General features: G+C 42.7%; 1 pseudogene; it reads left to right on the plus strand.

The window, feature by feature from the left end:
* The first annotated feature begins 8,480 nt into the window (after positions 1 to 8,480).
* On the plus strand, positions 8,481 to 14,467 carry LOC121452766 (annotated as a pseudogene).
* The last annotated feature ends 1,752 nt before the right edge of the window (positions 14,468 to 16,219 follow it).

Consider the following 16,219-nt stretch of genomic DNA (forward strand, 5'->3'; position numbering starts at 1 on the left):
CTATTAGCTATCTAGAAAACTGGTCGAGGAAAATTTTGTTTAAAAAAAACAATGGAGAAAAGAATATTTTAATCAACTGAACTTGAAAAGGACAGTGTAGTATATTATTTTCTGAGATTCATAATACAAATTACCATGTAAAAGTTCTGGAAATTTCTTTAGTAAAGAAAACTTGAGCTTTATCCATTTTGTTGTAAATGACAACGAAACACCCACCTTCTTCTTTGTGGCATAAAAACTATCTAAAGCTGAAGGCTTCTATCCCAATATGGTATGATGGACCACGCCCTCCTGAAGGGTTGCTGTGAACACCTTCAGAAAATTGCTTCGCTCAACTGCAAACTGAGATGAAACTAGCACACTAGTTATACCATGAAAGACCTAATTAACGACGCCCCCATTCATCAGGAAGCAGTTTGGAGAGAAAAAACTGCGCCCATGTTCCCAAATATGGTTTATAAATGTTCTTTTACATTTAAAGGGGGATATGATATAGGTATGAATAATTTACATTGATATGGATTTTGCTTTAGTGATTTAAATTTAAGGTCAATTTTGTTATATGTATATGTGTTTCTGATCTTGATTAAGGTATTGTGATTGTGTAGTTCATGTAATATATATAGGTTGTTAATGGATAATCATTAATAATAGTCAAGTTTGTAGTCATGTTAGTTATATTTTCTAGATATATAGATATATATTTCAGTTAGATAGGCATTCTTCATATCTTTCAAAGACTATGAAATATGCTATTTAATGTTTTAATAACTTAGGGTTTTTCATGACAATGAGACATGTCTGCTCCTGGCAGCACCAATCTACTTCAAGAAGAAAATGGGCATCGAAGAGGATCCTTATGGAGTTTGATAGCCATTTGGGCAAGAAACTGCTCTTGCCTGGACTGTTGCATAAACTGGACACAAAGAACCCGCAGAGAGAGGACTGCTGAACTTGCCTAAAGGTGAGATGATCTTTCCGGGTTCCTGATTCATGAAAGAGTCTGCAAGACATTCTTCAGGACAAGCAGATAGTAACTGCCTTTGAAATTTCCTGCTTCATGGAAATGTCTGCTGTAGGCCGAAGATGGATGCCCCAACGGTACAGAAGAACTTTGGGTGACTGTCCAGGCAGTGAGATGTCTCTGTCATTTCTAGAGTTTGAAAGTTGCTTATTTCTTGTTTGCTTAGGTAATATTGTATCTTTCTGGAGTCTTTGATGGAGTTGAAGAATAGTTAGTTATAGTTATAGTTTTTCTTAGTTATGATAAAGATTATTATAATTTTTACTTGATAACTGTTTTGTTATATGTAATTTTGCTATGTTAAGTTAAAGCCTTCCCCCCTTTTTTGTTTAATCAGAAAAAGGGGAAATGATAGAGGAAGGTCATTGGTTAAAAAATAAAGAAACTGCTTGGCCCTCATAGGTTAAAACATAGGTGGGAGGAGTAAACAGAACAGAATGCTGGGAGGAAGAGGAAGTGAGCTCACAGGCCATGCTCCCCTCTCCCGGGCAGACACGATCGATGAAGCTCTGACCCAGGATAGACATAGGCTAGAATCTTCTCCGTAAGCGCACCTTGGGGTGCTACACACATTATTAGAAATGGTCTAGTCCAGGTGTGAGAGTTAGCCGAGAAGAGCCTAGATATAATGGGCCAAGCAGTGTTTAAAAGAATACAGTTTCCATGTAATTATTTCAGGAAGCAGCTAGCCGTGCGGGCGGCCCAGTGCCAGGAATATAGCCTGCCGCTCCACTCAATCAACCCCGCCGCTCTTATTACAACATAAAGCTGTGTATGAGCACCCCCTCCCATACCACTACCAGGGGATGCGTACTCTTCCAGCACTGTGGGAGGCTGCAGGATGTTGACTGTTCTCAACCCCTCATCCATAAGGACTGTGGACCCTAAGCCACAAGGCAAGCTGAAAGGAAGAAAACTTAACAAAGCCATTTGGCCAAGGTTGTACTCGAACCTGGAGCTTTCAGGAGTGACTACACAAAGACACGGGCGGATTGCCTGGTTTTATGCTTGGGTTAGATGGTTCAGAAGTACAAATGGACTAAAGGTTCCAGTGAGTGAGAAGAGAGGCTAGGAACCCAGCACGGACTCTCTGGTCAAATTCTTCTCTACATGGGTAGCATTGTTCCACACAAGTATTAGGCAGATTCTTCTAGAATGAAGTTCTTGAAAGAGAAGGCTTATTGAGCAGGGTGAGCTTATCATTTGAGGACTGTATTCTAGACTCCATTTCAGGAAAGAGAAAGGCTGCTTTTTGTGATTTGCCTCAGGGAGAAAGTAGGGTTGGAAGATCAGCAGGATGCTATTTTGAGATGCCATGCTTGGGTGTTGTGCTTTGAGCCATAACAGAACTACTATACTCATCTTTTACTTAGCTGGCATTTAGTAGTTTGGGGTTTGGAATTTTAAGTAAGACTCAGGGCTGACCACTTTATGTGGCATTACCCGTTAGGGGCTCATCCGTGGGAGAGTTCTCGCTCATCAGTCACTAGGTGCTGCTGATTCCTTGTCTATGGGTGGAGTCTTCTGAGACTCCCCTTTTCTATATTAGCATGTCTGTTGGGGTTGTGATCATTCAGGTCTCCTTTAGGCAGCCATATTATTAGGGTATCATGGGTGTAGCTTCCCTGTCATTTCTAGGAGACATAATAATGACAGCAAATGCTGGTCCCCTGGCTCTCACAATCATTCATCCACCTGCTTCATAATATTGCCTGAACCTTAGGTGTGGGAGTTTTGTAGATGTACAACCCCTTGGAGCTAAGCATCACACGATCTGAATTATAACCAGTAGTATTTTCTGTAATGGTCTCCTGTTGCTGAGTGGTCATCCCTGAAATCATATGCTCAAAAACAACACTAAATGTGTCCAGCAGGTTGTATATGTACACACACACACACACACACACACACACACACACACACCAATAGATTTCCAAGAGAATGAGGCCTTCAGTTTGAAAGGGAGTAATGGGGGAATTGTGGGAGGGGTTAGACAGAGGAAAGGGAAGTGGAAGCAACAAATATATTTTATTTAAAATTTAAGAATTAAGGCTTAAAAACAGAATCAGTCTTAGTTAAACTAAAATCAGTTATAGTTTACAATGGTATATGAGGGAAAACCTTGAATAAGAGAAAACCTTATTGCCAAAAAAAATTATTTGAAGATTCCATACCTATCCTGTTTACTGTCTTTTGTAACAAGATACGGAAGAGAAGGGTCATGAATATTAATATTTTGGGAACAATAAACGCACAATGAATGAAAGATTGGTGGGAACTAGATAATTGTGGCCAATACCTCATGTAATTTTAAAAGTCTTCATCTTGTTTCTTGTTATAACCTTCACGGTTTATTTTTCACATTCCACAGACAAACAGCAAGGCAGTCTCTGGGATCATGAACTAACTCGAGAGATAAAGAACCCTCTTCAGAAGAAGCAATGGCCAGATTTGCAGTCAGTCACCCATGCTGTACACTGTGGTACCATGAGGAATTGCTCTCACTCAGAGAACCTGTACGTGAGCTCTGGAGCCTTGGGTCAATCATAACTCTTTGTAGTTAATAAGTTCTTCAAAAACTTTAGACAGGTGGACATATTATATGACATATTGTATGGGTTCTTTCAGTACTTGAGAAGCTGTGGACCATAGCTTACTTCTTCTGGGCAGCTCTGATAGGAAAGTGTGCCTCTCGTAGCTTCTCCCCCAAAGGTCTGTTAAGCTATGTGTTTCACCTTGTGTAACCCATGGTCTCGCGGTATCTTGAGACTCTGGTGGGGAGATACAACTCCTGAGGAAAGTATGCTAGCTACTTTTGTGTTCTGCGACAACATTTCTGCCCTCAAACACTTAGTAGTTTATTTTGGCTCATCGACTCAGAGGGTTCAACACATGCTTACATGGCTCTGTCTACTCGGCAGAATGTCATGGTGTCCAAAGTGTGTGGTGGAGGAAGGTAAGTCAGTCCCTTCATGGCAGATAGAAAGCAGAGAATAAAAGGAGTTAGAAGTGACCAGGGTATTCCCCAAAGACTCCCTGTGACTATGCCCCACTTGAAATTTCTGGAACCTGTCTTGGGATCTCAATTGGCACTTGGATTTGTGTGAAGATTGTCTCATATTAACCATGGTACTAAAGGGCTATGGAGGCATAGGGTTCAAACCTCTCTCTCCTCTATATGCTCCAAGCAAAGCTGGTCTCTGAAAACCCCTTGCCTCGGGAGAGGCTCACACCAGATATTACAGTTTATTGCTGAGATTCCTCCCAAGCCACTTTAAAGACCTGTTCTCAGAGTGCTGGTGTTTGGAGGTTGGTGGGGGCCTTTAAAGGGTAGGGTTTGCTGGGCAGTGGTGGCACACGCCTTTAATCCCAGCACTCGGGAGGCAGAGGCAGGCAGATCTCTGTGAGTTTGAGACCAGCCTGATCTACAAGAGCTAGTTCCAGGACAGGCTCCAAAACCACAGAGAAACCCTGTCTCGAAAAAAAAAAAATAAAGGGTAGGGTTGGAAAAGGATTCTGGTCACTGTGGATGTGGTCTTAAGAGGGATGTGGGGCCCCAGCACCCTCTTCTTCTTCCCTTGTGTGACTGTGAATGAGGGGGTCATTCTCATCACCGTGTGCTCCCCTGTGCTCTCCTACCTCATTTCAGTCCCCAGAATAATGGGGCCGAACAACCTTAAAAGCTCCAAAGCCATGAGCCAGAATCATACTTTGCCTTTATAAGTTGATCATCTCAGGGATTTACTATGGTGACACAAACACGATGAACACTGGGTTATAGATGAAAATTTTCCACCTCAAGAAACCATTATTTTCTTTGTCCTTGACTAGTGATCTGACAGGCCCTAAACAACAAAACTGTAAATCACGCCTTGCTGTCACTGCTTTGAGTTAGAGAAAGCAAATGCAGCCCCCGCCTGCAGCTGCCAGTAATTGGCAGCCATCAAGATCAAAACTTCTTTCTTGACGCTTTGTGAGAGACAACAAACACCACGCAGGGTTTCTTTTGGTTTCCGTCTTTTTAAGTCAGTTTTCTTGCTGGGTCTATTATGTCAATAAGGCATCCAAGATCAGTCGTTCATCTGAATGTGGTTTCTCACTCTGGGTTCTGTGCCCACTTTGCTACCTTGGCTCCTGCAGTTCTACACTAGAACGATGTACCACGTGGCTGGCACAGTGATGCTCTTCTGAAGGATGGCCCCTTAAGCCTGCTTACAGAGGCTGATGCACCTCTGGGTGAAGAATTTCAACACCCGAAGTCATGGAAGAATCAATCAGCACGGTTTTACGCATTTTATCTGAATTTTCATACATAAAACCTTCAAAAGGAAGAATTGTATGCAGTGCATGTCTAGTGGGTACACGTCATTGTCCCCTTTGCCAAATGTTTCTGAAGTTAACCTCCTAAAAAGTCACTTTGAAGGTGATTGTCTTCAAAACATCCTACTTAGTGATTACTTTGGGGCTTTGGGATCCAGAAAGGATTAAAATCAGTCCCCTCTACCCACGAACCTCATATTTTCTCCAAGCCATAACCATCAGTAGAATTTATTATGAGAAAAAAAGTCAAATTGTAGGGAATTAGGTTCAGACCCAAGTAATAAGGATACACTATCATTAGAAACCCTTACCCATATAAGGATATGCTACCATTAGAATCCCTTACCTATAGATCATTATCTGGAAGCGTAGGCTAATGGCTACTTCTAGCAACAAGGGGGCTTGGACAATTGACTGCAGCCAGGGGAAACAAGAGGCTTCTAGACAGCTAAAGATCAATGCCTATATTGATTACTATTTGTCATGGACCATAACAAGCGTCAAGGTGGAGTCACAGATGTGACAGACAGAGAGTGGTGTTAGTGCATTATAGGCTAGTGTGGGGACATACACAGGAAATTGGAGGAGTGATTCCCATCCAAACCAAGAGAATGATTTCAGAGGAGGGGATGCTTGGAAAACAATAGGCGTGATCAGTGTAGGGTCTGTGTAATGGTGGGACAGAGGGGAGAGAGGATAGCATTTTAGTCAGAACAATGGTTGAAAGACCAGAAGCTCCCTGTGACCACGATTAGTCAACATGCAGAGGATAAGTGACCATGCACAGCCCTAGTTATTACAGCTACAAAACAGCCCCTAGAGTTACAGTTCAGAGAACCTTGTGGGAAAAGGTTTGGAAAGACCGTGAAAGCCAAAGGAAAAGGACCCATCGCTAGTTAGAGTTTTCTAGACACGTCAGGGAAACTGTACTTGAGAAATCTAAACAATATGGTGGCCTGAACAAGACCTGCATAGTGATCATACCACGTGACACGCTGTCTCAGTTACAGTTTCTATTACTGTGAAGAGACACATGACCATAGCAACTCTTATAAAGGAAAACATTTAACGACACTTTCAGAGGTTTAGTCCGTTATCATGACGGGACATGGCAGCATGCAGGTAGACACAGTGTTAGAGCAGGAGCTGTGAGTGGAGAAGGAGCTACATGTCAATCCCACAGGCAATATAAAGTGAATGAGGTACTAGGCGTGGCTTGTGCATATATGAGACCTCAAACCCCACCTCCACAGTGACACACTTCCTCCAGCAAGGTCGGTTGTGCTCAGAAAAAGTCACAGCTCCCAATAGTGCCATTCCCTAGGAGATTATGGGGCCAATTATACGCAAACTAACATACATACCTATGGTGATGGGGGAATTTCACAAAGCCCCACTCTCGGATGAAGAACTACAGGCAAGTAATGGATGCGAGAGAGTTTTCTCCAGAGAATCAGTTTTCTCCAGAGAAAAGACCAGGATAGGTTATCCAATTCTTTGTGGTGTCCTTAAACACATGTACTAATGAGCAACACTAAATGGATTCATTAGGTTCTCTCTATTTCTCTCTAAAACAAAAATAAATATAGAAGAGGTCAGGAATCTAGGAGGGAGTGTCACAGAGTGATTTAGACGATGGAGAGGGAGGGGTGGAAATGGTGTAAACGTAGTATAGTCAAGTATGAAAGTCTTAAAAAATTCAAAACCCATTCAGGGAGGGAGACAGAGAGAGTGAGAGACAGAGAGAGGAAGAGAAAGAGATGGGGAGAGGAAAATAAGAAGAAGGAAGAGGAGGAGGAGAAGAAGGAGAAGAAGAAGAAGAAGAAGAAGAAGAAGAAGAGTGATATTTCTGATGAATAATAATAGTTCAAACTCTGATGATACACTAGCTCAATTTATAAAAATGACCTCTAATAAAATATTGTTTTATAGATTTTTACTTTCAGAATAACCTTTGTTAATGGAAAATATTTGTTTTTTTAATTTTTCTGAAAAAAGCTTTTATTGATTCTTTCACATCATGCATTCTAACCGTACTCATCTCCTGGTCTCCTTACATCTGCCTTCTGCTCTTGCAATCTCTCCTCAAATAAAACCAAATTTAATAAAAAACAAAAACAAAAAAACCCAAACCAAACAACACAACAAAAAGAAAACAAAGAAGAACCTCATCATGGAAGCTGCCATGTGGCGGTCCATTGGGCCACACGGTTTACCCTTTTGTCCATCCGTCTTTACTGGCTAGTGCTCATTGTCGGTCTGGCTTGAGGCTCCTGGCTTCTGCTACCCCACTGATAATGGCCTCTCCTGGGACTCTTCTTGGACAGCTGGCTGGCCTGGCTTGAGGATCCTGCAGTTCTGGATTTGTGGGTTTGTCTTCTCCACATGCTCCAACAGTTCATAGATGAGGTGGGCTAACTCAGCCCTAGTTCTGGGCCTGCATGGTAGCTGGGCTGGTCAACTCGCTAACTTTACCTCATGGTCACCACCTGAGTGAGCTCTTCAGCACTGCCTCGGGCAGCCCACTCAATGCAGCCTGCAACAGGGATCAGTTCTCTCAGGCCTTCAGATCCAGCTCCCTCACGCTCACACCACCCCGGCCAACACTACTGCCGTGCCCACTAGAGCTACAGGGTCCTCTCTCCCAATTGCTTTTGCGGGCATATGAGTGAGGGGCCAGTTCTCCTGCTCTCACACCCACAGGGACAGCTCATCTGCATCACTGACAGCAGGATCATCTCTAGTCTGTTGCTCAGATGAGGTGCATGCCCATGGTGAGGGATGGGGCCATCTTTCCCAAGTACAGGACAAGCTCTTCTCTGAGGGAGAGTGAGCTCTCCTGTTGCAATATCCAGCAAAGGCAGGACCAGCTATCCCAGGGCCAGTGAAGGATGGTTCTGGCTCCACACAGCATGGCTCCATGACTCCTGTGATAACATGGGCCACAGACATCATCACAGGCTTTAACTGCAGCAGGACCACAAACCCAGACTTGGCCCTCAGCAGCAGCTTGAGCCCAGATATCACATGGCCCTGGTGAGAGCATAGGCCACCCAGATCATTATGGCCTCAGTGGCAACATGGCCCTTAGACAGCAACATGGCCCCAGATGGCAGCCCAGACTCCAGGCATTAGCATGGCCTTCGATGGCATCAGCAACTATGGATATCAACACAGACCCTGGCTGTGGCAGGCTGTGAACCCAGACATCGCTCTCACAATAGCCCTGGCCCAGACAATACCGTGGACACAGGCGACAGCACTGACTGCTCAATTCGTCTTGGCGCTAGTGGCAGTAAGACCTCAGACATCAACATGGTCACCCACTGTGGCCTAGACCCTGGGCAACCATGTGGATGTCACTATGGCCGCAGACTACTCAGATCGGCATGGCTCCCACGGCAGTGTGATCCTTGGATACCAACATGGCCCCTGGTGGCAGCCCAGACTACAGACTTCTGTGTGACCTTCAGGAGCCACAGACATCTACAAAGGCCCCCTCAGGTGCTTCAGGGCCTTGGTTCAAAGCCTGGCCCTTGGCAATAGACTAGGCCCAGACATCCACGGGGCTCTCTCTCTCTCTCCCATTTACTTAGCCTGTACTTAGCCACCACAATGGTGCCCGACTGCCTGGTGATTGGCCATTTCTTTCCTCGACCAGCTCAGGTTTGGAAAGTTTGATTGCCAGAAAATATTCTTGTTATGAGACTTTGTTTTAATTTTCATTTGTGACTGATACTTAAAAACATTAGTTATACCTAACAATGGTGTAACTAACTACTGTGTAGTGCTCACTGTGCATATGCATTATATGGTATTTAATTTATGTTAAACATATTTATCTATCAAAATATTTATCATTTATTTGCAAATCTTTTAAAATATTTTCATTTATGTTTTTGAAATTTCTGGATGTAATTGTGATTGTGGTCACTACTGTGTAATTGTACCCAGGACCTGCTGCTTCCTTCTGACTCCAACTTGGGCCCATTGATCACCCATCCCTTTCCCCACTGTCTCCAGCCTCTGGTAATCACCATTCTGTTCTCAATTTTATAGCATTATTTTTTCAGATTTTTATCTGTTATTGAGATGTTGTGATATTTGTCCTGTGCCTGACCTGTTTCACTTAAAATAATGTCCTCCAGTTCAATTCATATTGTGTCAGTGCCAAGATTTCTTTCTTCTATCTGAATATTTTCCTTCCTATACATGAACCATATTTCATTCTTCTTCCGTAAGTTGATGGATGGAGGCTGTTTCTCTGTCCTGGTATTGAAAACGGTGGTACATGACAGTGTGTCTCTCACTTGCTGATTTATTCAGCCACTGGATGGAATGTATGTTAATATCTCTCACATCTATTTGTCCAAAGATGCGTTTGTTGATTTTCTGTCTGGGCAACTTGACCACTATTTAAGGTGGAGTGTAAATGTCTCTAAGAATTATAAATTAAAAACTATCTTTCCATTAAGTTTATTAGAATTTGCCTTTTATATTTGGAGTTAAAATGGGGCATACACATTTAGACTTGCTATTTGCTTTCACTGAGCTGATTCTTTTTAAAAATTTTTATTTATTCTTTTCTCATATATTACATCCTAACCATAGTTTCTTCTTCCTCTATCCCTCCCCGTGACAACCCTCACCTTCCTTTTTCCCCAGATCCACTCCTCCTCCATTTCCCTTTAGACGAATGCAGGCCTCTATTCTCATCCCTATATAATGTTCCCAACTGCTTTGCTCTCTACTCTTAAATGTACTTTTGTTGGTCTGACAAATGATGGATATTCCCAGAAGAAAAGAAGCCCTTTTCTTTTTGTGCATCTGGGAGCTCTGTGTATCACCACGTCAGAGGTTACTCACAAATATCTAGGAGATGCTGAATCCCTGAAAGTAATTAATCGGTCTGTCACTTTCTTCTTTTAGTCTAGGCAACCCATTCAGTTATTGGTCCTTGGCTTCATCACTCGAAGAGGAAAGGAAGAACTCCTATTAGCAAAAGCAACTTAGTGACCACCTTATTGCAATATGGTTTAAAGTCAAAATAACTTGTCTGTATTCATTGACTACTGTATATGATAGATTTTATTGTTGGTATTTAAAAAATACTCCTTCTTTCCTCCGGCTGAAATCCAGTGTGTTTTTGGATTCTGCTTATTTGAAACTTCCATAACATCCTGAAGCAATAGAATCTGATGAATAAAAGACCACCTGGCTCCCCAGACTGTATGGTTTCCCATCCTATTTGAATGGGGCTTTGTTTTCAGTCACAAGATATACCTAAAAATGGATTTGTCATGAATAAACCAGCGTGAGCATGGAAAGTGTGATGGATCATGCCAAAGCGGCAGTGGAGAGTACTAATTCTGTCCTCCAGAAGAGCCTTTGGAGTTTAGTTTCTCTCTCCTTGTTGTTCCTGTGTTTGTAGGAACTTGAAATTGGTCTAGGTTCCAAGTACTTTACTGCCTTCTCTCTCTCTCTCTCTCTCTCTCTCTCTCTCTCTCTCCCTCCCTCCCTCCCTCCCTCCATCCTTCCCTCCCCCCCTCTCCTGTTTGGTCTTGAAACTGAAAGTCAAGGTAACTGGTACTACCGGATATGGAAGACTTCTGAACATTTTTTCAGCTCCTTCCTTATTGGGGCTCCCATGTAAATACAGCAGTCAGAGTAGAAGACAAAAACAAAACAATAACCAATGTCACACGCAGACACAATTGTATCAGCTCTGAACATAGGAATAAGTCGCAGCAATTCCCAGTTAGTGGTATGCAGGGAGAGAAGGCAAACTGGTAACTCTTCCTAGAAATGCTAACTGTGAGAAAGGATTAAGGGGTGTATAATTGCATTTTCTAGATGACACTCCATACCACATCATTTAATGATCTTCTAGGTACGCAGAGCACATGGTTACTAGCAATTCTGGGTGGCACAGTAAAGAGGTCATGTGTGTGTGTGGGTTTTTTTGTATATATATATATATATATATATATATATATATATATATATATATACACACACATACATATATACATATATGTGTGTATATGCATGTATATACATGTATACATATATTTGTAGGGAGAGACTATATATACACAGGATATATATGCATGTGGAATGTGCAGAATAAAATATGCAGAAAACTAAATACAAGAGCTACAGACAGACTGACAAATGTATGCTGCATAGGGGTTAAAATTTACAAAAGCATTGCTATTGAGAAATTATTTCCAAGATGGCGAACAACATTTGACTAAATTCTAGACAAAATTAAGGTGTTGCATTCTACAAACTTGATACGTAGCAGAGATCTTTAAAAGTGTGTTTTCATAAGAAATAAGCACCTATCCTAAAGTAACACTCGAGTTTGGTTACATGACTATTTAGCAGATATTTAAAAGCATGTCAACATGGGAGAGCACTCATGTGACTCATGTGGAACTTCCCATTTCACGGCAGGAAGTTTTCTTGTGTGGAACTTCCCATCACACTGCCGGAAGTGTCGTGTCTCATATTAATTTTCTAAACACTGAAGAGCAACAGCTTGACCCTGTGGAAGACTGTATGGCGGTTAAAACAGAGCTGCCACGTTGTCCAGCAATTCCACGGAGAAGATACACAGCAGAACTGACAGCAAGATGCTCAGAAATGGCGTTGTCCTCACATTCACGGCATTGTTTGCCATAGCGAAATTTGGCGGTTACTCATGGTTCTACCGATAGGGGACGTCACAAGTGAAATGTGGCATCTACATGCAATGAAATATTGCCCAAACTCGAAGATGTAGGAACGTTGACACAGACAGCAATTCGGTTGAACCCTGAGGACATTAGCCTATGGGAAGTAAGCCGGGTACTAGCAAACAAATAAATAGGATTGCACTGAAATGAGGAATGTAGAGCTTGGATCCCCAGCACCAGTGTGGAGGAGTAAATGGGAGTTCCAGTGCATCTGCAATTCCGATTCTGTAGGGGTGGAGACAGGAGCTTCCATGGGGTTGGGCAGCCTAGGTTCCGGGTTCAATAAAGACCACATCATTAAAAAGAAGATGGAGAGCTATTGAGACATCGACCCCTAGCCTTCATTTGCATGTGCACTTAATCCCTGACACACATGTGAACATGTATATACATACAAAGAATAAAACATTTTTACCAAATAAATACATTAGAACGAAGTCATATAAATTAAAATATAAAAAAATAAGTAATACAAATACCAAGGGATGAAAAACAAAGAAAAAGCAATGTGTTGGTTAGTTTTATACCAACTTGACACAAATAGGGTCCTCTGGAAAGAGGGACTCTCAATTGGAAAAATGTCCCCATCAAATTAGCCTATAAGCAAGACTGTGGGGCATTTCTTGATTGATGACAGATAAGGGAGGGCCAGGTTATTGTGGGCAGTGCCATTCTGGGCAGTTAGTACTAGGCTAGTGTGGGAACCCGCAGAAGTAGATCCACATTGCCTAAAGGACAGAGAGTTCAGACCTATTCTTGCTCCTTCAAGGTTATACAACAGGAGGTTTCACTTAAGGTATGGTTACTAACAGAATGTTTTGACCTATGGGGTGTGGGTACTTGGTATTTTGGGTATTGAGAAGGTTATTAGTTTGTTCATTCCTTATATCATGGTAAAGAAGCCTCTTGCCTCCCCCCACTTTGTATTGGGGTGTATAAAGGTTATGAGAAATAAATGCGGGAAAATCTCAGTATTTATAAGATGCCCTCCTGACTCTGTCAGTTGTCGCTTGTCTATCACTTTCTTAATCCTCATGCTTCCCTCCAAGTGCGATGAATAAGCTGAGAGGGACCTGGCAGATGTCGCCCAGATGGGGAACATGGCAGGATCTATATAAGAAAGCAAGCTAAGGAAGCCCCTCGTGAAGAACTCTCCAGCAAGCAGTGACTCTCCATGGTGTCTGTTTCAGTTCCTGCCCCACAGTGCTGCATGAGTTCTTGCTCGGACTTCCTTTCATGGTGGACTGCAACCTGTATGCCAAAACAAACCTTTTCTTCCTCAAGCTGTTTTTGGTCATGGTCTTTATCACAACGATAAGAAGCTAGGACAGAAATTGCTGCCAGGATCATGTGGTGTTGTTCCGACATCCCGGACCATGCTGTTTTGATTATGGAAGGAATTTGGAACATTGGATTTAAAATGTCTTTGAGTATTCAAAGCTTAATGAGTTAGTCTGTGTGGAGAATATGCGTGCTGAGACAAATGCACGGTTTGTGGAGTTGGAGGGGGAAGTCTGAGTCCCTTAAGGAATCGATCAGATTTGAACGAAAAGTCTCTAGTTCTGGTTAACTTGGAATGAAGAATCAACTGTGATTTACCAGAGGCCATTACCTGATGTGAACCTTCTGCTTTACTGGGACTTCAATGTGATCAGCTAAGGTTTTAAAAAATCAACTGCGAGAGATATTCTCGCCCTGAGTCGCCGCGGTTTCCTGCTTCAACAGTGCTTGAATGGAACCGGCGCTGGGCCCCTCCTACCCCAGCCCACTGCTCCAAGCCAGAACCCTCTGCAACCTTGTTGCTCCACCGCCCCAGCATCGCCAGACGCCGCCATGACTACCGCGTCTCCCTCGGAAGTGTGCCAAAACTAGCTTCAGGACTCGGAGGCTGCCATCAACCGCCAGATCAACCTGGAACTGTATGCCTCCTACGTCTACTTGTCTATGTCTTGCTACTTCAACCACGATGATGTGGCTCTGAGGAACTTTGCCAAATACTTTCTCCACCAATCTCATGAGGAGAGGGAACACGCTGAGAAACTGATGAAGCCGCAGAATGAACGAGGCGGTGGAATCTTCCTGCTGGAGATCAAGAAACCAGGCCGTGATGACTGGGAGAGCGGGCAGAATACAATGGAGTGTGCACTGCACCTGGAAAAAGAGTGTGAATCAGTCACTACTGGAACCGCACAAACTGGCTACTGACAAAAATGACTCCCACTTGTGTGACTTCATTGAGACGCGTTACCTGAGTGAGCAGGTGAAATCCATCAAGGAACTGGGTGGCCACGTGACCAACTTGCGCAAGATGGGAGCCCCTGAAGCTGGCCTGGCAGAATATCTGTTTGACAAGCACACCCTGGGACTCAGTAATCAGAGCTAAGCTGACTTCCCCAAAGGCACAAGTGACTTCACTGGTCACTGAGGCAGTGCGTGCATGTCGGCCTGCCTTTATCTTTTCTAAAAGTCGCACCAAAACATCCGCTTAAGTTCTTTCATTTGTACCATTTCTTTAAATAAAGAATTTTTGTACACCCCCCCCCCCCAAAAAAAACAACTGCAATTAAGAAAAGGCCAGCATCACTGGCAAGAAACTTGGAGAGCTTTCTTCAGGGTCAGCTCACAGGGGCTGAGGTATAGAGGACCCAAGATTGCATTGCATGCTGTCAGCCAAACCATTTCCCAGGTAATGGTTTTGCTAGCATAAAAGCTGTAGGGTTGAAGGGGTCTTGGAGAACAGTGGATGCTTGGCATCATGTGGCAGGGGTGGAGTCCCTGATAAGAGGCCAGGAGGCCACTTGTGATGGTACAGCCTTTGGAGACCTCTGCATTTTGGAGAAACCGTGGGGCAGCCACTAAGGACAGAATCCTCTGTGAAGTGAAACTGGCCTGTGTCTATGAGAGGAGCTCTGGAAGCTGATAGTGACACAGATGGAGAAGTAGAGCTGCCCAAGCTCTTTGGAGCCCAGAAGATCCTGAGTGAATTCCAGATATTGGGCACTAGGTTATTTAAGCCGTTGAAGTTTTGGTTTTGTATTGCTTTCTTAGTACCTATAGAAAGTAATATTAAACCATAATGAATCACAAAGAATTTTTTTTCGTCAACTCCTCCCAGTATGTTGAAAAATGAGATATATTATTCCTATTCTAACAAGACAAAGTCAAAAGAACTATAAAAATTATTTTTTATTATTCACACACAAAAATGTGAAGTTTAGAGTAAATTGAGTAGCCTACAACCAAGGAGATAGGTCAAGAGTCTGACAACCTGGGTCAAAGGACAGAAGGAAGAGATACCCAAGGTGGCAAGAAAAATTTAGCTAGGTATATGTTGTGTGATATTTTGATTGTATTGTGAAACTGTAACTCTTACTTATTAACTGTTTTGTTATATATAGTTTTACTATGCTAAGGTTAAAAACCTTCCTTTTAATTAGACAAAAAGTGGAAAATGTTGTGGAATAATCTGTCTGTACACTGTGAATTTGTATTACTCTCATTGGTTAATAAAGAACTGAGTGACTGGTAGCCAGGCAGGAAGTATAGGCATGACATCCAAACTAAGGATACTGGGATGAAGAAGGTCGGCATCAAGGGGAATGTCAGAAGACAGAGGAAACAGGACATGTAGAAAATGACCTAACAAGCCATGAGTCACATGGGGAAGTATAGATAGGAAATATGGAAAGTACAGATAGTTAATTTAAATGTAAGAGTTAGCTAGTAATAAGCCTGAGCTATAGGCTGAGTTATTGAGAGCTGGTAGATGGGACAAGAATGTCTGCCTACAGATATGACTTTTGGAAAATTATTACGAAAGCCAACCATGGAAAATGAACACACAGATTCCTCAGGATCCACAGACAGAGGAGAGCTTGACTAACTCACAAGGTCTTCTCACACATCTACAGCTATGGCTTATGGGACAAGCTGTGTAAAAAAAATTCAGAGAAAGCTGTTATGGGCAGCAGTTCTGGAACACAGGTCTGCTCTTCTCTGTGAGGAAGGCACACGCTCTCCTTATATCCTATATACCTTTAGGGCAGAAATTTTAACCCTCTGGGGAGAAAACCCAACACTGTTATCTCTGGAACACAAATGAATGTTCATGGCATCTGGGAAGAAGACAGAGGTA

The sequence above is a fragment of the Microtus oregoni genome, unplaced genomic scaffold (genome assembly GCF_018167655.1).
Source record: "Microtus oregoni isolate MIOR12 unplaced genomic scaffold, Mior012 000010F_ref0000083, whole genome shotgun sequence".
NCBI classification, from domain to species: domain Eukaryota; kingdom Metazoa; phylum Chordata; class Mammalia; order Rodentia; family Cricetidae; genus Microtus; species Microtus oregoni.